General features: G+C 40.4%; 1 protein-coding gene and 1 long non-coding RNA gene across 6 annotated transcripts in view; one reads left to right on the top strand and one right to left on the bottom strand.

The window, feature by feature from the left end:
• Positions 1–202: 202 nt before the first annotated feature.
• On the bottom strand, positions 203–9,941 carry LOC123027428. Its single transcript, XR_006415516.1, has 3 exons — positions 9,810–9,941; positions 7,545–7,695; positions 203–3,875 (listed from the first exon to the last, which is right to left on the bottom strand). It is a non-coding gene; the product is annotated as an uncharacterized LOC123027428 (long non-coding RNA).
• Positions 9,942–12,039: 2,098 nt separating this feature from the next.
• Positions 12,040–23,081, top strand: part of LCLAT1 (lysocardiolipin acyltransferase 1) — a 103,573-nt gene continuing 92,531 nt past the window's right edge. For 2 of the 5 annotated variants that reach the window (XM_044437931.1, XM_044437761.1), the window contains exon 1: positions 12,043–12,268. The gene's annotated coding sequence lies outside the window, so the exon portion shown is untranslated. Of the gene's footprint in view, positions 12,269–21,674; positions 21,888–23,081 lie in introns of all 5 variants that reach the window. The other 3 variants (XM_044437850.1, XM_044438119.1, XM_044438216.1) reach the window with 3 other exon arrangements.

The following is a 23,081-nucleotide window of genomic DNA, read 5'->3' as shown; positions in this document are numbered from 1 at the left end:
TCAAATCTACGCATAGTCCCATTTCTCTAGCCAATAATAAAAAGAGTTCCAAGTTTGATAGAAGTATGTATCCTCTTTCTCCTTCAGAGACAAAGTCAGCCTATTCATTTCAGCACAGTCCAGAATCTTTTTTAGAATCAGTTCATCAGTGGGTGGTTCTTCACTCCTCCAATGTCGGGCAAATACAATCCTTGCTGCAGTAATTACATGTAGAATCAAATACATTGCTTGTTTATCAACATCTTCAGACACAATGCTTAATAAAAAGACTTCAGGTTTAAATATTAAAGATTTCTGTAACATTTCCTCAAGCCATTACACTTCCATGAATTCTGTGGAATGTGCTGGTGCAGCGTGCGAGGTTTTGTGAGGAAAGTGGCAGCCTTAATCCCCATGGCAGTTTGGGGAAACTGCAAAATTGACATAGGTAACACTATCAATCATGAAAAATGATGCCAAAAATGCACGTGCAAAGGAATGCCTTCGACTTTCTGGAATCACAGGATATACCTTATATCTGCCATATGGGGATAGTTATGTGGAGGGTCTCCAGGAAATATGTTCTTTTCCCCATTTGGATTGCTTAGATCTGTCTTTCCTTTCTACTCACTTTCTTCTTCAAAAATCAATCAAACAAACCATTCTAAGATAGCACAAGTGATAACTAATACAAATAGAAGCAATTTAAATCGTGTTGCAGTGATTGGGTTTATACAAAACAGAAAGGCAAATAAGCAAAGCCAAAACGTAGCTTAAGAAACAGGTACCTACAGACCAGAGACATGTGAGGTTGGCCAGTCCAGTGTCCCAAGACCTGAGGTAAAGAAGCTGTTAGCACCCTATGTTCATTTATACGTGTTGTTGATCTATAATGCTGGCTCACAAGGTAATAACGATCATACAGCAAACCAGAGAAAGAATAAACACACCCTCGTTTAAATGTGGCTGGATTACATATTTCATACCCAGAAGTAAGCCATACTGATACTCGGCTCCTCAAAGACTAACCATATAAATATTTCTTCATCTTCGCAGCATCACTGACATTCCTTTTTGCAAAACACTTGCATCATAGCTTAGCAAGCATCTGGCAGATAATTTTGAATTTGGCCATCCAGTCCAAGTCTGACTGTCTAATAATCAGCTTATAATAACAGCACATTGGTGGGATGTGGAAGATCAGGCTCATGGTGTTTATAATCCATCATTCCGGAGAACATGCACCCATTTTGATCTAAGCCCAAATTAGGAGTAGCAGAGCTTCTGAGAAATGTAGTAAAGATTGTTCCCAAGCACAAACCAGGCCAGTAGAAATTATGGACACTGAATCATGCTATTCCAGTTAATTCCAGGTGTGCACATCATAATTGTCACTGATAGTGAGAAGAAAAAAAATCATGTCCTTTCATGTGCTTTGCAGTTTAAGGCATTATGTGATATAAATGGCCCAAGAGTGTTGATGGGGCTGTAAATTTTCCATCTGCATCCCATACAAAGGAGAATCCAGTCAGCATACAGGATTGCCAATTCTGCATCAGACTTTTGCCTACTCAGTAGCTTAGTCAGTAGGCACAATAGTTAGAACAAAGAGGTGAATCTTTCCTAAATATTGACCGTTGGCTAAAATGTCAAGAATCCTTTTGTAAACTAATCTCAAAATTATGATGGGATATCTTGGAGAAAGCAGTGAATTGTAATTCTCCCCTGGCCCTTTATCCCTAAGCTGTTCTTCAATAGCCTCATCCTTTATATACTTAATGAAATATACACTTACACTTTATAGCTGTTAATGATGTCAAGGAGATGCTAATGTTTGAACATCAATAATGCTTAATTTCCTGTGAGATGCTTCTATCTAGACTTGTTGTCTAGAGAAATAAATACTGTTCCATATCCCACACATTTCACAGACCAATCTTATTGGTGATTTTACTTTACCAATAAAATAAACACCAATATTCTTTGTAAGAGAAAGTGTTGAATTCAGAGTCAATATGACAGGGCTATCTTCAAGTCTCTGCTCTAGCATGTGCTTTTTCTACAGGTGATTAAGGTGTAGTATATGGGATTAATGAAGTCAAGCAGTTAACTGTATTGTATCTGCAATGAATTAGATTCTGCCTTAGCATGTATATCTGATGGCTAAGTGCTTATTCAACTGGATTTTGAATGTCAAAGACATCTGCCTACAACCATGGAGAGTTTCTGCCCATCAGAGGAGTCAATTACTGGATTTATACAAGAAAATATCCCACACCGAAGGTTTGAGTATGGGCTGTTATTGAACCATGGGTTGATGCTGAAATGTGGGTTATTGTATTGTCCAAACCCAGCTGCACTTACAAGCCATGGCTTGTTCACCTCAAACAAACCATGAAGAGAATGCAAAGTCTGTTTCTGGGTTGAGTTCTCCATCATTGTTTGTAATTTCAGCTGGGCTGAGATCACATGATAGTCTGTTTCAGTGATAACCACTGGTGGTGAGTCCTTGAGTGTGGGTTATTATATTGTCTGAACTCAGTCAATACCATGCCAGAAGGATGAATAATGTAACCCATTATTACGCACCTTCCTATGTTGGTGGCCAGAGTGATACATTGTCATCACTTAGCATAAATTTTCCCATGGAGTTGGTGTAAAGATATTAACCCTGGATACTTTTGAGTGAGTGGGAAAGAGAAGAGATCCAAAGAATAAAATTATTTCTTGTCCCACAGAAACCTCTGGAATGTTCTCTGTTTATGAAAAATTATAACCTATTGTTCCAACTAGCAATATAGAGTTCAGTGTTCTTTACATATTATGACTTTCTGTATCAGATCAGGCTCTTCTTGGGTGCAAGCCATATCCCACCAAGTGAATTGGCAAAACTAATTAAACTGGATCATGTTCCTTATGTTAAAATCCCATGCAAGTGGAGCTATTTTCAACAACAACAACAACAACAACAACATATTCAAAATAGTCTTAACACATAATGCAAGTCCAGCAAAAAAGGTTGCACTCTGTCATATCTGTAAAGGAAAAAATACTGCACATTATCTTGTTTGTTGAACATATGGGAACAATACTTTCCATGAACAGTCCCAGAGCTACATTTCTATGCAGATACAAATATCTGCATATGTGATCTGCCTGGGCTGAACTTTAAATATTATCAGCCTCAGTGAAATTAACACTAGAAATATACTCTCAGATATAATTCCTGAGAATCATCCATATTCTGGCACCAAGATGGCTTTTATTTATAATTATAAAACCATTTTTAATTTTAAAAGAGTTCCAAAGAATAGTTCCACTCAATGGAAAAAGAGTAATTCCTATGATGGGGGCAATTAAAATAGCTATGGCTTCACAGCTCAGTTCATTTTGGTGGGACTTAAGTAGGAGTTCTGTGCTAGCCACACTGACAAGAATAGCAACTGTAAGGAGATCCAGGTGCGCTCAGGTGTTGTCGGGGAATGAAAGAGGCAGTTATTCTTGACACAGTTTCCAGGGTCTTTGGATGAGGACTGTGATGGCTGGAAAATGGAGTGTGGAATCCAAGATGGTGGAGGATAGTGAGGTGATCTCAGAGTTGCTCTCTCCAGATGTTCAGGCAGACCGTGGAAGCAGAGAAGAAGGGGAACAAGGGAAGATGAACCTGATCTAGTCCCTGCCCCTATGACACAGTGCTGGGCTAGAACAGCTACCCGTTTAGATGGCCTACATAGATCTAGGAGGCTAGCCCTTCTTCAAAGGGGCACACCCAGGGCTACTGGTGGAGCCCAGGGCTACAGAAGAGGAGGATTCTTGGAAGTAGGTTCCAGTTTGGGTTCAACAAATCACATTGTTCATGCACAGAGCCTTGCTTTCTTGTGGTTATAGTTTGTTGGCTGTGAATTGGAAAAACAAAGGTTTTTTGCACACAGACTGTCTGCCATTTGAAACATATAAGGAGAAACACAGCTCCTAGCAGATGTCCTCTTGATATCCTCCATCCTATTGGCGGGCTGAAACGTTGGAGGGAAAATGACACCACATTTCTCTAGGGAAAGGGGAAATTTGCTAACAGTTTCTCAGAGGTACAGTTCACCATTAGTAGCAGTCTTAACAAGCTTCTTTCTTTTTAACTCAGGTTTTTGTGGTTTGTTTTGCCAGTGCAAGGACCTTGAGGTCCATCACCATTTTTAACAATTTATTTAAGGCAGTGATATACCACTCTTTAAAATATCTACTCCAGAAGAAATTACAGGGCAAACGTAAACTAAACAGTAATGATAGAAGCTAAAAGGGTTAAAATGTTAAACAAATAACATCTTTAAATATTAGATAGAGCATCTGTGAACACTTGATTTCCTGTGTTTAAACTGGAGCATCCTTTAAATACTTGAAATATGAACCATTGACATGTCTGAAAGAAGAAGAACGTCTGAACCTCATACCTAAAGGTTAATGTAATGGATGCCAGGTGAGCCTCCCTGGGCAAGAAGTTCCATAGCCAGGTGTCACAGATGACAGAGACCACTCACGCCAGACTTTTCATCAATCCAGTGCTCAAGCCAGGAGTCTGGCATAACATTTGGGAGTGGCTGTTGACCATGATGGCTAGTTGGAGCCTCCGCAGCGGATGGCATTTCTCCAAGAGTCAGATGCTGGGGAAAACTGCAGAGGAAGGTTGTTGACTCCAAGCCTTGCTAATGTGCTTTTCAGAGACATCTGGTTAGTTGCTCTTACAGCTAGAATGCTAGATACTCGGCCCACTCCAGCAAGGCTTTTCTTACATTGTTGGGAGACAGGCAAGTGGGAAACATATTCATGTGCAAGACTTCTTGGACCAACTCAAGGCAAAGGGGCAGCCTGAGACTGTCATAAGACAATCTGAATCCTCCTTGATGATTAATAGCTCATTATTCACTCCCTGAATTAACGGTCACATCCTCTATCACTGCTAACACAGCTCCTTGTTTGTTACTTGCAATGCACCATGATGTCTGGTTTTGGTTTGGACTGCAGGATATTTAAAAAGCCACATGCTGTTTCAGCAGCCAACTTGAAGTTGCAGGAAACCTCCAGTGCTGGATTTGGCTAGGAAGGAAGCAGGGTTGGCTCATGCTTCAAGATGAGCTAGAACAGATCTAGGTCTGAAAACAATTCAGGATGTCAAAGTGAGATTGACCAGATAAAGCTAGATTTGTATTGTGCACAATTGGAGACAAATTTATTTTGGCATCTGCTTGAATAAGCTGCTCCAGGAAAGATGAGGGCCAAGAAGGGAAATGTGTTTTGCACTTGTCTCCTCTTGTTTCCTTTCAAACACACACAATGGCTACTCTAGAGGCCACTCAGAAATTGAACTATTGATGTTTGATCTGAACACTGCGGCTGAAATAGTTTCATATTGTAACATCTACTTACCCTTGCTATCCATACTAACATTCATTTGCTAGACATAATGATAGAATAATCCAGAAGTGCATTCTTACAGGCAAACAGGGTGGAAGGCAAAGTTTGCTCTAGCCTGTAGTTAAAGTAAGTGCTAGAAGGTTGAATAAGGTTGGATTGTTGTCAAAGCCGGAATGTTGTTGGTCTGTTTTGCACAGTCCAGACACAAAACACTGGGCTTTGTAGACTTCCATGTTTGTACCTTGATCCTAAATATACAACTTGAAACTATGCATCATTAATTTCAGCAGAACTTGCTTCTAATGGAGACATGCTTTGTTTCTTAGGATAATTTTGTGGAGGCCTAGCACACTTCCCTGCAACAGCCAATTGTGTGTTGTGGTTCCAGACCCAATAGCTGAAGAATACTCCATTCTAGTTCTTCTGCTTCACTGAAGTGTATGAACTCTATTCACACCCATCTAATGAATTATGAAATCCTTTTTCCACTGGTTACACATACCAACTGTTCACAGATATCTATGAGTTCAATAATTCAATAATCAGTAATGGTGAAGAGACACTGACTTGAAGAGACTACCTGAAGAAAATGTTTTTGTGGACACAATTTATAACTTTTTCCCTGTTTCTCTACTACTTCTCAGTAACTTTTTAAAAAATCTACTATATAACAAGTCTAGCTTTGATGTTGCACTTCAACAAAATACAGCCATCTGTCCCAGTGTTGTTTTAAGAAAAATAGCATTCACTCCCATTATTTGGAAGTGTTTCAAAAAGAGGGGGAGGGGGAATCCAGTATTCAACTAAGGGTAATGTTTCCTTGAGGCATTTCTGGCATGCTTCTAATGTAAATTCATTGTACATGTGGCCAGGAAGAATAACATCTTGTTGCATCATGTAAGAAGAAAACACAGTTTCTTCCCTATTTGCTCATTTCCAATCTCTATAAGCAGATGGTTGAACAAAGACAAAAGACCTGTCTTGGAACAAAAGAGCTAAGCCTACAAAACAATGGAATGCATGAGGCTCAACTTAAAAGGACAAGGTCAACCCATTTTACATTCTCCCTCTTTTTAAAATAAATTCTGTTTATCTTATTTCTCTCTTAGAAACCCAACAACATTCCCTTTTTCTGCCACATACTCACTTGGCCATTTTCAACTCAGGGCAGATTATTTTTAGCCAAAGATAAAAAGGGGTCATTAATGTTGAAATAAGAGACATTAACATGAGTCTGTTGTTCCTTGAAATTCTTAATTACCTTCTTCAGAATACAAATTTGTCTACCTCATGATGCTCAACTATATGACAAACAGAGCAGCAGCTCTCCTAAAGTTTAAGCTGGATCTTGGCCCATGGGTTGATGCAATGGCTAAGTAATGAGTGCCAAAATGTGGGAAAACTGCTTTCTCCCTGGAATAGGGTGGAACCTATTAATTAATGTGAATAGGCATGCAATCATATGTAAGTTCAGACAGAAAAAGTTTTATAACTCCTAGCATGCCTTAGCTCCCAGGAATGACTGAAGTGTGTTGAGAGCTGCAGGGCTTTACTTTGTCTAAACATGCAGGCATGCTCTGTAAGTGAAGTTCTTCTAGCAGCGATTACTTTCTGGTAGATCCAGATTTATGGCAACTCAGCTGGAAAAAGCAAACCCGCCTTCCCCTTGCCCTCATTGCAGCCTTTCTCCTCTCCATCCCACCAAGGCTAGCAGAAGCCTCTAGGACAGTGGTGGCGAACCTATGGCATTAGTGCCGCAGCGGGCCAGGTCGCCCCAGCATCGCCCAGCAGCCAAGCACTGGATAACAGTACACATAGGGGCCATGTGCATGCTCGGAAAGGAGTAGTTTTTTGTTTGTTTTTTTTTCTAAACTAAAACCTCAGTATTCAGGTTTTATTGCAGTGTTGGCACTTTGCGATAAATAAGTGGGTTTTGGGTTGCAGTTTGGGCACTCGGTCTCTAAAAGGTTCGCCATCACTGTTCTAGGAGATGTTACACATTATAGGCTTGTTGCCAAAATAGAAGACATGCATGAGCCAGAAAGAGGAAAAAGGGAGACAGTGTGATGGGCATGAAACGTGCTCATGCTGATGTATATGTATTGATGCAAATGTAGACATCATTATCATAATTTCAATAGAAGCAGAGTATATCTCACCCTATTAAGGCAGGCTGTGCCCAGCCGTCCTGTGTGCCATGCTCAGTCTGCTGCCCAGGTGCTGCTGATGGACTGCTTCAAGGCCCGACCCCTTGTAATGATGGTTCATCATCTTTAAGCCACCTTGGACACTCCTTCAAATAGACAATTCCTTCAGCACAGAGGACAAGTCTGCTTAGAGCTCTTCAAACAAAGGATAGTCATCCATAAAATAGAATGCATGGCCTAGAATGCACCTGATAGCTCTTCTTGCTTGGGGGGCCCAGTGGCCAGCCTGGGCAGGTTGTTACTGTCCACAGCCTGAGAGTACTTTACTGTCTGGAAGATGTTGTGGATCTGACAATGGAGCAGAGGGCATCCTACTCCTCTAGTCCTGACAGGGCCTGACAATGCTGGGTCCAGCTGGATGCTGCAGCTTCAGTGGAACTCCTTTTCTCTCTTTGTGCCCAACAAAATGGTGGCTGCTTGCAGTCTGTCTGTCTATATTTGAACTCTATTTGAACCCTTGCCTGGGGAAAATCCTGCATCTTCTGCTCTTTCCTATGCTATGCTTGCCTGCTACCCCAAAGCAGGCACTAGCAGCAATTCCTGATCTTTCATTTGTGTGCAGAGGATATACTGGGAAGTATGGCGTGGTTGTGGAATGGGGATGTTTGTCATAGATGGATTTGGGTACCTTCTCTTCATGCTGAGGAGGGCATTGTTGCGAGTGTCCTTGCCATTGCAGTGGCTGGTGGCTCCCATGTCAGTGAGGAAGTATAGCTATTCCGGGCAGAATATGAGGGTTCAGAACCATGGACAGTCCCTTAAATTCAGACTGAAACCCAGAGTGGGTACTTGGTCCCACTGTCATTGAAGCTACTGTCCCCTCTGCTTGTGAGCTTCCAGAGATGCTCTCAGTGTTGCTACAGAAAATGTTACTTCTGTATCTGATGCTGTGCTTTTGACCATTGCTGGCTGAGCAACGAAAGCCTTGTCAAGCCAGTGGTCATCTTTAGAGCATAAGATTCTCTCTAAAAGTAGTGTATTATTTGTGCCACAAATCCGCAGAGTGTGACAAGACCGCTTGTTGTTTTGCTCTGACAGACTGACACAGCTATGCCATGAAACCTGCTACTGATGTAACTCAAAATCCCTCTCCTGACCTCCATGTATTTGAAACTAGAATATCTAACAGTAATAATAATCCCATATTTAGTTTTAAATGCATGTTTATTTCTTTAAACATTTGCTACCCTGCCTTTCCACAATAAAAATCCCCCAAAAGATGGATCTCATGTACTATAATTTCCCCCTGCATTCTTAATGAAACTTTGTGGGATGAAGCGAGCGTCCTTAGCGTTAGTCTAACAAAGCCTTAAGAACTGCACATAAATTCCCAGTCTATCATATCCTTCCTTTTGCTGAATACTGAACATTCTTTTCTTACCCTAACTGTTGTCTTTGGCTATAAAAATTGATCTTTCCATCTTTTTTTTTAAGCACAGACGTTTAAATGGTGCACATATAGTTTCTGAATAAACATGTGGTTTCTATCAAAATGGCATGTCTTAGTCATTTTAGTATAAAGTAATAATCCCAAAATAATAATAATCAGATTAGAGTGTATGCAGGTAGGTGCTTAAATGAACTCATGCACATTTATTTAAAAGCCACCATGTTCACAATTTCCAGAAATACAGTGTCTGTAATCTGCAGTTATAAAGAGATGGTGTGCTTATGCCAGGACCAAGCATTAGACAGGCAGAGGCAACCTGCTTCAGGTACCAGATTTGGGGAAACCATAAAAGCAGGTATAGTAGTCTCAGATACCTCTCTTGATGTTTGGATTTCAGCTCCCATAAGTCCCTGCCAGCATGGCCAACAGTCAGAAATGCTGGGAGCTGAAGCCCCCAAAATCTGAAGTTCTAACAGATGACATGCTCTTTCCCACCCTTTTAAAGGGTATTTTACTTGTAAAGAGACATTTTATACCGATGTCTGCTGTTTCTGCTGTTTTCTATGGAGTTAATGCTGTTCCATTTTACATTTCCCCAGGCTCCCACCCCTTTAAAAAACGTTATTGCTTATGTTGCCCCTTCCTCACAAGGGCCTTTGGAAAGCTGGGTGAAAGGTGGGGCATATATAACTCAGACAAATGACCAAACAACAATTTGAAACTTCCCAAACTAGATTTCATTCATGTTTCAAAACTATTCACTTCTCTGCCGATGTAACTGTTTTTCAAACATTCACAAAATTCAGTTCCACAACAGCAAAACTTACCCCAAAACAGACCATGGAACTGTCCTTCTCGGGATAAAAAATGTTCATTAGTTATAGGAGGAGATTTCTATGCAATGCTTCTTAATCTTCATCCCAGCAGTTGTTTCTAATGTTGGAATCTGGAGACAAGCCTCTCTTCCCTGTGGAAAACAGCACAGCATGGTATAGACATATGCTGTGCCTTTGGTTAAATGACTCCACAGGCTATTGCAGGTAGGCCCCTGCCCTTAGAAGTGACTATTGAAACCAGAAGCACAAATCCGGTCTTCATGTGGGGGAGTTTAATACCCCAATATTATGATCTGCTCCCTAGGCAGGAAGGAATGTGCATTTGAGGAAACAACCCGGAGTGTGACTATTTCCCCAGTCAAAATTGACCACCCTTGCAGCTCCACTGATCTAAGCTGGAGATGCTATTAAGAAGGAAGCATGTGTCCTCCAGGGATGGTATAGGATTACCCCTATGCTACAGTCTAGTGAAAAGCCAGCACCAAAAGGCACCGTTTGCTATGCAGCAGATCCAATGAGAAAGCCAGGTGGTAATGAAGAGAACAGAGGCTAGGAGCCATTTGAGCCTAGTGCTTTGCTCAAGCTTTCAGATTAGAAATGGCAGGTATGCAGGGGAAGGGCAGGAAAATGAATTGAACAGCATTAAAAACAGATGCTAAGGGAATAGGGACTCAACTCAGGTACGCTTCTTTGATTGTGTTGCTGTAAGAACTACTGATGAATCCCAGCAAAGGCAGCAAAGTATCAGATTACTGTTCTTTTTTAGAAGTATGAAGGCTGTATGTTGAAGCCTGAACTGTGACATAGGGCTTGGACTGGAGAGCTGGAAGATCCAAGATCTAATCTGCACTTGCCCATGAGACTTACTGGATGATATTGGGCCAGTCACTCTCTGTTTAACCTCTGTCACAGAGTTGTTGTTATGAGGATAAAATGGAGTGCAAAGGACTGTGAAAGTTGCCTTGAGTTTCTTGCAAGAGGGAAAAAAACAGGATATGAATGCAACGTAATAAGAAGAATAATTAGTTTTGTTCCTTTCTGGTTACATGCTAGTCAACATGATTCATAGTTGGCAGGAATGGAAAAGGCCCAGTTAAAGCATTCTTTTCATCAGTCAGGCAATGTAGCACCACTCCTTTCATGGTGGCCATGTTCTTTGCAAAATTAAAGCAAACATTTATGTGTGATGTTTTCAATTCTGATTTCTTCCACAGGGAAATGCTCATTCTGCACTCAAAATAACCTATGCAGCTGATAAACAAATTTTATGGTTGCCTATGCAAGTTTAAAAAAGGGATCATGCTCAAGTGGAGTTTCATCTAAGGCATTGCACTGATTTGACATCTCAGAACACTGGAACTGTGCTGGTACAGAATGATCAGTGCATAAATTGGATCTATGTGGAGAAGGGGATGGCAAAGCTATGACAGAGAAATGGCAAAAGAATGCGGAAAATCTGACCCTCAGCACCACTAAGAACTACCAGCATCTTCCCTTTCTAGAAAGATGCGATACCTGAAACAGAAAACATGAATATCTAAGTCACATGATCTGAAAGTGCACGATGTAACAACCTTGCTGAAGCGAAGCAGGTAGTCTTATTATAAGCTGGAACTGATTTTTTTAAAAATTAGTAACCACACATGACAGGGACCTCAACAATCCTAAGTGTTTGTCATTAATGCATGCTGCTTTAGTTGTCCTTGGATGTTTGGCAGGTGTCAAGGTCTAACTTAGACATAGGCATGCCACTATTGCTACGGGGTGACTTTGGGCCAGTCATTCAGTCTCAGCCTACATACCTCACGGGGTTGTTGTTGTGAGGATAAAATGGAGCTATGCAAGCCACCTTGCAGTCCTCACAAAAGGAAAAAAGGCAGGGTATAAATGCAGTGTAATACTACTAATAATAGCTTCGTGGGAGAAAAATTCGTGGTCTCTGAGTCCTAAATGAATACAATCCGGTTTCCTGGCAAGTTGCAGTCAGCCGTTTGACGCCATTAGTTTTTACTTCAGAATAAAGCCATGCCTCTCGCCCCCTCTGTGCATGTGTGAGGGAGTGCAGCGAGTCTTAACCAGACCAAGGAAGGAGGAGAATTGGCTCTTGCCCCTAACGAATGCCTTAAAAGCGGCGTGTGTCTTTAAGAAAAGCTCACCCGAGTTGGGAGGGGGGGAGGAAATCTCCATGGCAACCGCAGCGCGGGCCGCGGAGGATCGGAAGTCACAGAGGTCGAAGAGCAAAGGTGGCGCAGGCGGGAACATGGCGGCGGCGTGGGCTTTGCTCCTGCACCTGCGAGGCTCGGGCATGCTGAAGGGGCGCCTTGGCTCCTGAGGCGGGGCTGCAGCGCCTGTGGCCGCTGACGGTTGGCGCGGTGTGAAGGAAGCGCGGTGCGGGGTTGAGGAGGCTGAGGCCGCCTCCTCCCGCCGTCGCTTCGGGGGCCTCGCTGCAGGTGAGGAGACGGTAGCCGGCGTAGGTAGCAGTGCGAGGGCCAGGATGGGCCGTGGGCGGTCGGGTGCGGCACCAGGGCGGGTGAGCACCTGGGCTTTAAAGGCATATTCCATCTCCCTAGCGCAGAACAGGGTCGGCGAGCTCCTAGTACTCGCTCCCCTCTCCTTTGGTATCTAACGCCTTGGCGTCGCGGTGTGCCTTTTAGGTTTTGGTGCTTGCCTTTGTGGCAGTGTGGGTAGAGTAGTGGATGTGGACATGGGAACAACCCTGTTCAAATCCTTGCTCAAGGGGGATATGCGCCAGTTGGCCTTGTCACCAGTGCTATCTCACTTATATCTTCGTGGGGCTGTCACGTGGGAATGCCATTTTGTGCTCCTTGGCAGAAGATCTGGATAGTATGTGTGAATATAGTTGACAGAACCAATATTCTCAACTCACTTGGAGTGGGAGGACTACAGGACCTACGTCTTTCCCTGTGCAGCTCAAGCTTATAATAGCATCTTCTTAAAAATAAAAAAGCTTCGGGCAGTTGGAAGGGGATGCCTATTTGTACACTCTTGGAGGCTTATGAGATATTCAATGGAGTAATGGTTAAATAGCATTATTTACTTATTTATTCATCCATTTATTTTCATATACACTGTTGAATAGCCAAAGTTCATCATGGTTCCTAGAAACAAGACATAATACAGCAACATAATCATAAAAGGATTTCCACACTACCAAATTTAAAATCCATGTAGACAAACTACAAGAAAAATTCGCAATAGATTTAGTAGACCGGGCAAAAGCATATGAGTGTCCCCATCAAGCCATTATATAAGCCCTAAATACCTTCTGGTCTTCATTGCAAAGAGTTACCTTAATGGGGTACTTGAAGGATGATAAAGTTGGAACCAATGAGCCTCTGCAGGGAGATAATTCCACAGTTGGAGGGCTGCCACTGAGAAGCCTCTCCACCTTGTTATTGCCTTCTGAAGGCATTAAGCATGTAGGTAGTGTAAAGGGCAGATTGTGACCTTAAGTATTGTAAGGTTAGAAGTGTTTTGCCAAGTATTGCAGTCTAAAGGTCTACATGGTTTTATAGGTTAAAAGCAGAACCTTGAAGCATTGAAAGTGGACCAGAACTGGACTTAAGTGTTGAAACCTTCTGTTCCCAGTTGTTAGTCTGGCTGCTGCAGTTTGCAAAATCTATAGTACATTGCAGGAATATGGGGGGGGGGAACGCCCCCCAAAAGGGAATTTATTTATTAAAAATTGTGTCACGTTCAGTCACCTTCAAAGTACTCTCCATTTGATGCAATATACCTATTGAGACAGTTTTTCCACTGCTCAAAACAGGTTTTGAACTCATCAATTTTGATGCCATTTTGTGCTTCTGCCTTTTTTGTTTCACCTCTTCCACATTGGCAAATGTTTCCCTTTGAGGAGTTTTCTTCTGGGAAAACAAAAAAAAGTTGCATGGAGTGAGATCAGGGGAAGGTTGGGGCACAAGGGTCATGCCATTTTTGGTCAAAAACAGCTGAACATTCAGCTGAACAAAAGTTCACCACTGCGTGTTGTTCAGGTAAATCACAAAATAGACAAATGTGTTGAAAGAGTCTCCAAAAAACCTCAGTGAAGCCAAATGTAGCCTCTCACAACAACCCAGCTAGGTACACTGATGCATATGGGTTCCTATAACACTCACCTAGCAGGGGAAGCCTTTACTACAAGGAGCCCACCTTCCAGAAGATAATTCCTGGGGTTTTGTGGGGGTCTCCCCTTGTATAATTTAAACATTACAGGAAATATAAAATATAAAAACAAAAGTGGAAACCATTAAAACAATATATGGTAAAAAATATAACCCTGTAAAACACCTAGGATGGGTAATCCCCTTAACTCTTTTGAATGTATGTCTTTAAAAGTTTTGGCGTAAAGTGCTGATTTAACCTGATGATGAAAACAAGGCCAGTACCAGGCAGGCCTGAGTTGGGAGGTCATTCCATAGATGAGGGTGCACTGCTAATAAAAGCCACTTTGTTGCTTCCCTCCAAGCCTTCCTCAAGCTTGACACTCAGTGGAAGGCCCTGAATGCTGAGCATGGTGAAAAGGAGACTGCAGTTGGGAGATGCACTCTGTCAAGTATTGTAATCCCAAACTAAAATTTATGATTAAAGTTTCATATTTATAGCTAGCACAATGAGTTGTACACATTCTTGGATAGTTAAAATTGTGCTTTAGAGATTACTGCAGCTACTACTCTTAAACTGATATAGCAACTATGACCCTATTTGAACAGAGAGAGCCAAGCTACAGCTATCCATGCTCTGGTAACTCTGGTACTGTAGTGCTGTATACACGGTAATGTCCTTTGGTAATGGTCCAGAAACTTCAGCTGATCCAAAACAAGGCAGTAAGACTGTTATTGGGGACTGGCTCACTAGAACACATTATGCCAGTACTCTTCCAGTTCAGTTGAAGTCCAGACTTGGTTCAGAGTAGTGGTACTAACATTCAAAGTCCTAAACACCTTAGGGCCAGGTTATCTGAAGGATTGCTTCCATCCATATGTACCTACCTGGATGCTGAAGTCATGTCCAGAGTCCTTCTCTGAGAGCCCCTGTGAAAGGAAATGAGGCAGGAAGGCCTTTTCCGTTGTGGCATCCCAGTTTTGGAATGAACTCTCCAAAGGGGTTTGCCTGGCACCTACTTTGTATTCATTTCTGTACCAGGTAAAGACCTTTTTATTTTCCCAACATTTTAACAGTTTAACTTTTTAACTTTGTTTTTATATATCTCATTTTATCCTGTACTGCTGCTGTGCTTCAATTCTGAATAATAGCAATTGCTATTACGGTTTTGTTCTTTTCAATTAGTGTGTGTGTGTCTGTCTGTCTGTCTTTTTAAATTTGTTAACTGCCCGTGTTCCTCACATTCTGCAAAATAACTGGATAGCCGATTTAAGCTGTCTAACTGTGGTCTTCAGTGTGGGTGTGAGATGTATACTGTGAACTTGTTTTCCCATGTCTAATGTTGGAATGAGAGACTATCTAGCAGCCATAGTATTACCCTGTAAAATGCATAAAATGCTTCTAAATGCTGGCTGCAAGATTCTAAATTCTTACTGTAGTTTAGTATTATTCATATACTTATATTTCACTTTATGATGAAGATGCAATTTCCTGCTTACAGTGTTTTCCTTTAAGGAAATGTGTAAAGTCTGTTTTGTAGAAAAGCATTTCCCAACCTTTTTGGCACCAGGGACTGGTTTCGTGGAAGACAATTTTTCCACAGACTGGGGGTGGTGGTGGTTTTGGGATGTTTCAAGTGCATTACATTTATTGTGCATTTTATTTCTATTATTATTACACTGGAATATATAATGAAATAATTATACAACTCACCGCTTCAGCTCCACCTCAGATCATCAGACATTATATTCTGATAAGAATCATGCAACCTAGATCCCTTGCATGTGTAGTTTACGGTAGGGTTCGAAAAGGAAAAACTGGGAAAAATGAATAAGCCCACCCTGCTCCCTCACCTCAGTCCACCTGCTCCCATTGGTCTAAGGCTCAGTCATTCCACCTTTTTTATTGGAGTGCCTGTCCCGTGCCTGAGCCACAGTCCACACGTGCTATTGGATAGTGTTAGTCGAGAGCAGCTCACATTGTTGGAGAAATGAGGCATCTGTCAGAGGAGCTTTCACCTGTTCGAAAAAGATTGGACTTGGTTGGTCAGAGCACTCCTGACAGCCTGCCTCCTTCTCTTGGGTCTTGGCGCCACAGCAGCCCACAAGCAAAAGGAGGAGAATTGTGGAGGTTACGGCCACGGATGAAGCTTCACTCGCTCACCTGCTGTGCAGCCTGGGTCCCAACAAGCCATGGACCAGTGCTGGTTGGCAGCCAGGGGTTGGGGACCCCTGTTGTAGAACATACTATTTAATATGATTTTATAAGAACATAAAATATGTTTTAATATTAGAGTTCTTTCTTTTTTATGTCTTTAAGGTAAAATCAATGACAAATGAAATATATAAAGCTATTACATGTTCTTGATTGCCAGCATTTAGAGAATCTCATGTCATAGATTTAGGTTAGACTTACCTTAAATGCTCTTCATGTTCATGCAGTGGCATGGTGAGAGCTTGTGCTATTGGAGTTTGTACGAAAACTGTAGGCAAATGGACATGTCCTTCTGAATGGGTCTTCTTAGTAAGGTGCTAATTGTATTGCACAATTGCAAGACTTGCACAATTGCAAGACTTGCACAATTGTTCATGTGGTTTTATTGCTTTTGTAACCTGAAATGGGGAAGAACCATATTTCGATGGTAGAGCACATACTTTACATTCAGAAGACCTCGGGTTTAGTTATTGGCATCTCCAATTAATACGATAACATAAGGTCATTTCCCACTTTTAAGAGTGTGATTAGTTTTTATCTGTATTTAGAAAGTAACTGGCCACATAATTAGGATGAACCTAATTTATTAAAAAAACCTAATTTATTAACCTAATTTATTAAAAAAACCTAATTTATTAACCTAATTTATTAAAAAATGTTTTAATAAATAAATAAATAAAAACCTGTAACCTGCCATATCCTACTGCCCAGTTCTACATTCTTCCATGTGTTGTGTGCTCTATCACTGCAGATAGCAACTGGCTCTACGTGTTGGCTCTGCCTCCGGTCAGGAACCTCTAATGGGTTCTAACACCCATGGGGAGCCTACATGAGTGAAGAAGGCTCCTCACTGAAGAAGTCACTCTGCCATCATAGGATGGATAAAAATCTTTCGAAGAAAGTCGATCCAAACAATCCATTTTAATAATTAGTTTTATTCCCTCCCCCCAATATATAGTGCTAATTTTCTCTCTAACTTAAAAAAAAACAGCTTAGTTACAATGAAACCTTGTCAGAAACATGCTAACCTACACTTAAAGTCTTATAAAAATGAAGTTTACTACCAATCAAACCTGGACATTAATCACATCTCATGAAAATGACTTTGGCCAACCTAAGAGTATTTGCTTCTTGAACATTCTGAACTTAAAGTTTTCTGATTAAAGTTAAATGTATATAGAAACAGGTAAGATGAGATTGTGATTCTGTGTTTCAGAGTGGTGGATGTGGGCAAAACAAGGCAGAAGAGTTAAGACAAAAAAGACCATATAGTAGGGTATAGGTATATGATAGTGAAATTGGATTTTTATCAGAGTAGTGATACTCTGAAATTGGATTTTTAAAAGATAGATTTTTACAAGAGGGAACCCAACTAATGTTACCTTTGTGGTTTTAGTTTCTTATAAACCAGGAATGGGGAGGTGTATAAAAAGTAAAACAAATTAAAATAAAATACATGTCAGTACACTGATTGTGCTGCTGCTTGTGCAAGCATAATACACAGGAGCTTATATAACAGAGATTCAGAGGAATTCCACTAGCAATATTTGAGTGCTTGGAATAACACGACTAGGTACTCCATATTGGGTAGGACCAAATAAATAGGAAAACATGAAGAATATATACAGTGAGAAAAAGTGATTCAAAACCTACTTGTAAAAGTCAAACAGTGTAAATAGCAGGTTAAGAGCAAACCAGGAATGTGTGGGCTTGTCTGAACCCCCTGATACTTCCATCTTTATCAATCACAATCTTGGTTGATGTGTGACCGTTCTCAGTTCGAGAATGGCTGTCTCGTATAATCTCTTGAATACAAGTTGCTAGGTTTGCAGGTAAATTTTTATGGTTGAAAATAGCTTGCACATTATTGAAAAAAATTATTGCAAACTTTGCTAAAATACATTTTAATGCTTATCTTGGAATGATTTCCCTAGGATATTTATACCAGTAAGGAATTGCTGTCTGAAATATTTCATGGAAAGGAATAGCATTCTATGTACAGGCACTGTTGAGTTGAAAAACATAATTAGAGATTAGTGCCAGTTTCATCTTGAACTATTTAGAAATCAATTTTGGTTTTTCATAATTACAGTGTGTGAAGAAATAGGCATCTAAATGTAAGGCAGCATCTTGTACTCGTTTTTCTAAAGTAGATGCTGTTTCTGTGGTGACATTTTTCCATTCGCTTTATAAATAGATGCTAATCACTGTTGGAAAACTTATTTCAGATATGGTCAAAGTTTTAAAAACAGTCTTTGCCAATAGAATCTTAAATGTCTACATAGGTGGGTAAAAGTAATGAAGATAATTAAGTGGCAAAATGACACTAGATAATTCTGAAGCTGAAATTAATTTACTTTCTAAAGCTGGAAAAAAAACTTTACTTACTCTTTTGCCATTAATTGATTATGGGAATTTGGGAAATAAGTGTGAAGTATTTACTGAAATTTCTGGCTAGGATCCAGAGACATGTAAAATTAGTTTTGGGGGCCCAAGGGAACTTATACTCGTTCATTTGCAATGCACCCTGTCCCCTAGCTACAGAGCAAGCTGCTCCTGGAGTTGAGCAGAGATTTTTATAGTAGTTTGTGCTTCACCATGGGGGATCAGCTGTTCAAAGAGAAAAGAAATCTACTGGGCTGGTGCAAGCCTCTTCTATGGATCAGGGCAGCTGCTTGGATTCTGTCCAATGTGGTTTGTGTGCTGTCTGAGTGTACATGTAGGCAAATACATGTGTCTCTCTATACCACAGAACTTTCAGTTAGTAAGTGAAGAACAGTGCAAGCCAATGTACCCCAAAAGGATACATAAATGAAAGATTGAAGCCGTAATAGAATGTATAATGGAGTAACAGATGCATACAAGTGAGAGGAGCATTCTGAAGACCTACAGTCTAGCCTTCTCCAGCTAATCCTATGGCTATTTATTTATTTACTGTTCATTAACCAGGGCAAGCTGTTTGGGTAGTGCAGAAAGTTAAAAATATACAATAATCACAATATACAATAACAGTGATGATAAAAACAAACATAAATAGTATTTCAGTAAAAACAGGAATGGGCCCACAACAACTCAGATTAGTCTGAAGGTAAGTAGCAATAGAACACTATGAGTATACAGTATAAACAAATAAAATTAACTATTAAAATGTTGGCCAAAGAAAAATGTTTTACCTGGCACCGAAAATAATATCTATCACCACGCTTTTACTAAGCATTGTCCTTCAAATCACCCTGTGATTGAATTAAGCATAGAGCTTCCTCCCTCAAATTGTGCATGAATCCAGATTCAGCCCTTGGTGATTACAGAATTACATGGTTAAATTTATCAAATTTGATTTGAAGGAACCCATTTTGATTATATCAGCTCAGCTGGAGATATCTCAAAAGCCTTGACTCTGGAATGCAGCGAAATTTGATGGTGGGATCTAAGATTCTGAAATAGTTATTCAGTCATTAAGTATGAGATTGGCAGTACCAGTTGATTTCTTCAGCACAGATGCTGGCACTTTAGTTGGAAATGGTTTCCAGCCCATTTTGCCTATGCAGTGAGGACTTTGTTCAACTAGCATAAAGCTCCAGAGTTTCAAATGATATGGAAAGAAGCACATCTCAGCAAAGTATGAGTTTTTGAATAATTCCAAAGAAAAAAAAGTGGAATACTCCATTAAACTCTATTTCATACATGAAATATTGCTGCATTTGAAAAACTTTTCGAATATGAGATACAGATGCATATTACCATTTGTATTAATACTAGAATAACTTGTTGATATGAAAATAGAAATTATAGTTTCACAAGAACTTTGAAACACAGCATCACAAATTGTACTTTGGATTGAAAGCCATTATTTTTTAAAAGCTACTCAATCTCCTGGTGCACTTATTTCAGTGCTTTTTAAAATAACAGCTGAAATCCTAATTAATAATGTTATTTGTAATGATCATAATGATGCAATTTTAAGGAACGTTTCCATGCTTTTGGGGAGAGTAGCTGGAAGGCCATAGGATACAGTGAGCCACTGTATCCATTGGCAGAGAAGGAGGTCTCCTGGAAAATTCTAACTCTGGTCTGGAATGAGGCATTCTGGAGTTTGCTATGCACCCTCAAACCTCCAGCATACCCAAAATAAGAGCCAGCAATTTGCTTACCATTAATGTCAACAGAAGGGAAACAAAGAGTAATTCTGTTCACATAGGAAAAAAGTAAATTACCCACTCCTTGTTCCTGGTTGGCACAGGTTGGCAGGACTTAGGAGGTGCTAGAAACTTTGCCATAGATTTTTCTGCTCCCAGTAGGATTGCTCTACCCAGCTGTCATTAATATCATTGCTTGATAGTTAATAAAAGATTCAGAAGTATACAGTGTCCTCCATTTTCTGATATAAACCCCAAATGTGACGAAATTGCTGGACTTGATCTAGCAACATGCTGAGAGAATTGTATTTTTTCCAATAACAGCCCAATAACACTTAAAGGTCTGTCTCTGTCACAAGAAAGTGCTTAGAGTCAGCTTTGCCAGTTATAGCTTTATAAGCCAGATCATTTCACTTTTTCACCTGGAAGGAAGGCGGGAAGAAATTAATTATATAATCTTGCTGCTTCTTTTCAAGCAGTAGTGCTAGTCTTTTCTAAACTCCATCCTTCTCTGTCCATGTTTGTGGTTCGGTCTTCTTGTTTCATAGAAGTATAGAATAGTAGAGTTGGAAGGGGTCAAGAAGTCCTGGGAGGATTTGAAAGATGGCTGCTTCTTGTGGAAGGGAAGATAAGAAAGGAGTTGCTCTGTTATGGGGACAATGCATATTGCAGTACTGTATGTTGTTTTAAAAGACATATGCTTATGTGTCTTGAGTGTTCTGGCACTGCAATACTTTTTAAAGGTGGTGGGGGAAAGTTGCAGGCTGTTCTTCTACTATAACCAAAGATAAATGCCTATTTGCATACTAAAAAAATTCAAAGAAGACTTCCTAAATCAGATTCCTGCTGGGATCAAGGGAGTCACTCAGCTCATCTGACAAATGGCAAGTTTCCTGCAGCTAGGTGTTATGTTTCTAAAATGTCGAGTGATGCATTGTAATGATGCTCATCTGTGGTAATTCTCCCCCTTGGCAGGAGAATAAGAAGTTGTCTGACCTGGAATCTTCTCTTCCTCTTGTTGCTTTTGCACTTTTGTGCTATGAGGCATATTAAAAACTCAGATATTTTCACTGTTGGTGAGCTTGTGTTTGAGTACCTCCATGACCTGCTTAGAAGAGAAATATGGCAGGCTCAGTGTGCACTTAATTCGAAATATTTCACATACATGCATTTTCAATTCTGTGTCTCTTGGGAGACAATCAATATTCCAACGTTTAGTCTCATATGAGCTGTGGTCCACATACATGGTATTGAATCATTCATAGTAGGTTGACAGCAGGGAGAGGGAAGGTAAACAGGAGGTTTTTGGTTGGAAATAGGCATGACAGTTCTGGGATAGCAGTTCACCTATTTTTAATGCTGTAGTTTTATCCATGTTTAGAAAGAAAAAATGGTGGAGACAGGAGAGCCCAGAGGAATTTTGTCATGATGGGTCAAGGATGACTTTGCAACTAAACAACAACAAAAGAAAGAAAAAATACTACAATTCCAACTGGCTGAGGAATGCTTGTGGCTGCAGGGCTTCTTTCTTCCTGAACATGCATTAGTGTGCTCTAAAAGGCCTTAGAGTGGTTCTCATTCCATTCAGCTACAAGTGAGTAATGCAAATAAAAGCAAATGCAAAGCTGTCTTGCAGTGGGCCAGGCATTTGGGAAAGGTAATTTATTTTTTTTCTTGATACTTTAAGAGAGTATATTAAGATTATAGTATGACTGGTTGAAGATTTTTCTTTACTGCCTTCCTGCTAAGGCATCCAAGGCAGTTTATGATTTTGCAGTCTTGAAACAAACATTACTAGCAAATAAACCCCACTACCAGAACATATTTAGCTCCAGAGCTGATGGCACAAGCTCCTTGGTTTGACAGCTCCTGTCTTCACTCAAGTTACAAAGGTCTTAAATAGCTCCAAGTCAGTTGAAGGGCAGGCTGCTCCAGCAGTACTCTTGGCCCATTGATAATTCCTTGATAAATCATTCCAATTAAGGAAACTGATTATAGTTGTGGGGTACCATATTGTAATTGTTTCTTGCTGTTGTGTGATTTTTCTTATGCTGAACTATTTATGGCACTGGTCCTGTTATTTGAAAGCACATCAGTTCTATATCATAGTGACAGAATTTGCATGTCCATTGCGGGGAAATAAGCTAATTCAACACTTTCTTCTTTGTATGTGATTTTTTTCTGAGAAAGTCATCCTTTTATCACTTGTAGTCTTCAGAATTTTTTCACTATTCACAAAAGCAAGTTGCTTCCAAATTTACTGAGCAGGTTTGCACAGTCACATTGGGAAAATAAACATTCCTCATGCATCTTTGTCAGGGATTGCCTAAATAAGACTGTTCCAGCAATGTCTGAACTAGCTGGAGTAGCTTACAATAGTAGATCTCAGGGTGGTTTGTAAACTATCCTAACCACCTACCTTTGCTAGGTTTGAATGTCATGTCAGCTTGTACCTGATGAGCATAACCATGCTAATTAGGCTGTTCATGACTGGCCTATGCAGAGAGGAAAAATAATAGTGGCTTATTTTCCTTCTGTGATCATGTGAACCTGCCTTCTATCTTTGGAAAGAACTTGCATTTGTGAATGGTAATTTTCTGGTGGGGAGGGGGGTTCCAGTGATTGGAAATGACAAAGGATGACTTTTTGGCAAAAACTTGGATTGCAGAGATAAGAGTGACTAGTTTGTTCAGAACATGAGGTTTGAATTTACTTGCCTTCAAATCAAAGTCTCAAATAAAACTTGACAGCTATCCACTGTTTCCAGTGTTTATATCTGGCAAGGTTT

Source organism: Varanus komodoensis, unplaced genomic scaffold (genome assembly GCF_004798865.1).
Source record: "Varanus komodoensis strain SLA01 unplaced genomic scaffold, ASM479886v1 scaffold1, whole genome shotgun sequence".
NCBI lineage: Eukaryota > Metazoa > Chordata > Lepidosauria > Squamata > Varanidae > Varanus > Varanus komodoensis.
This window is presented reverse-complemented; position numbering and strand designations above follow the sequence as displayed.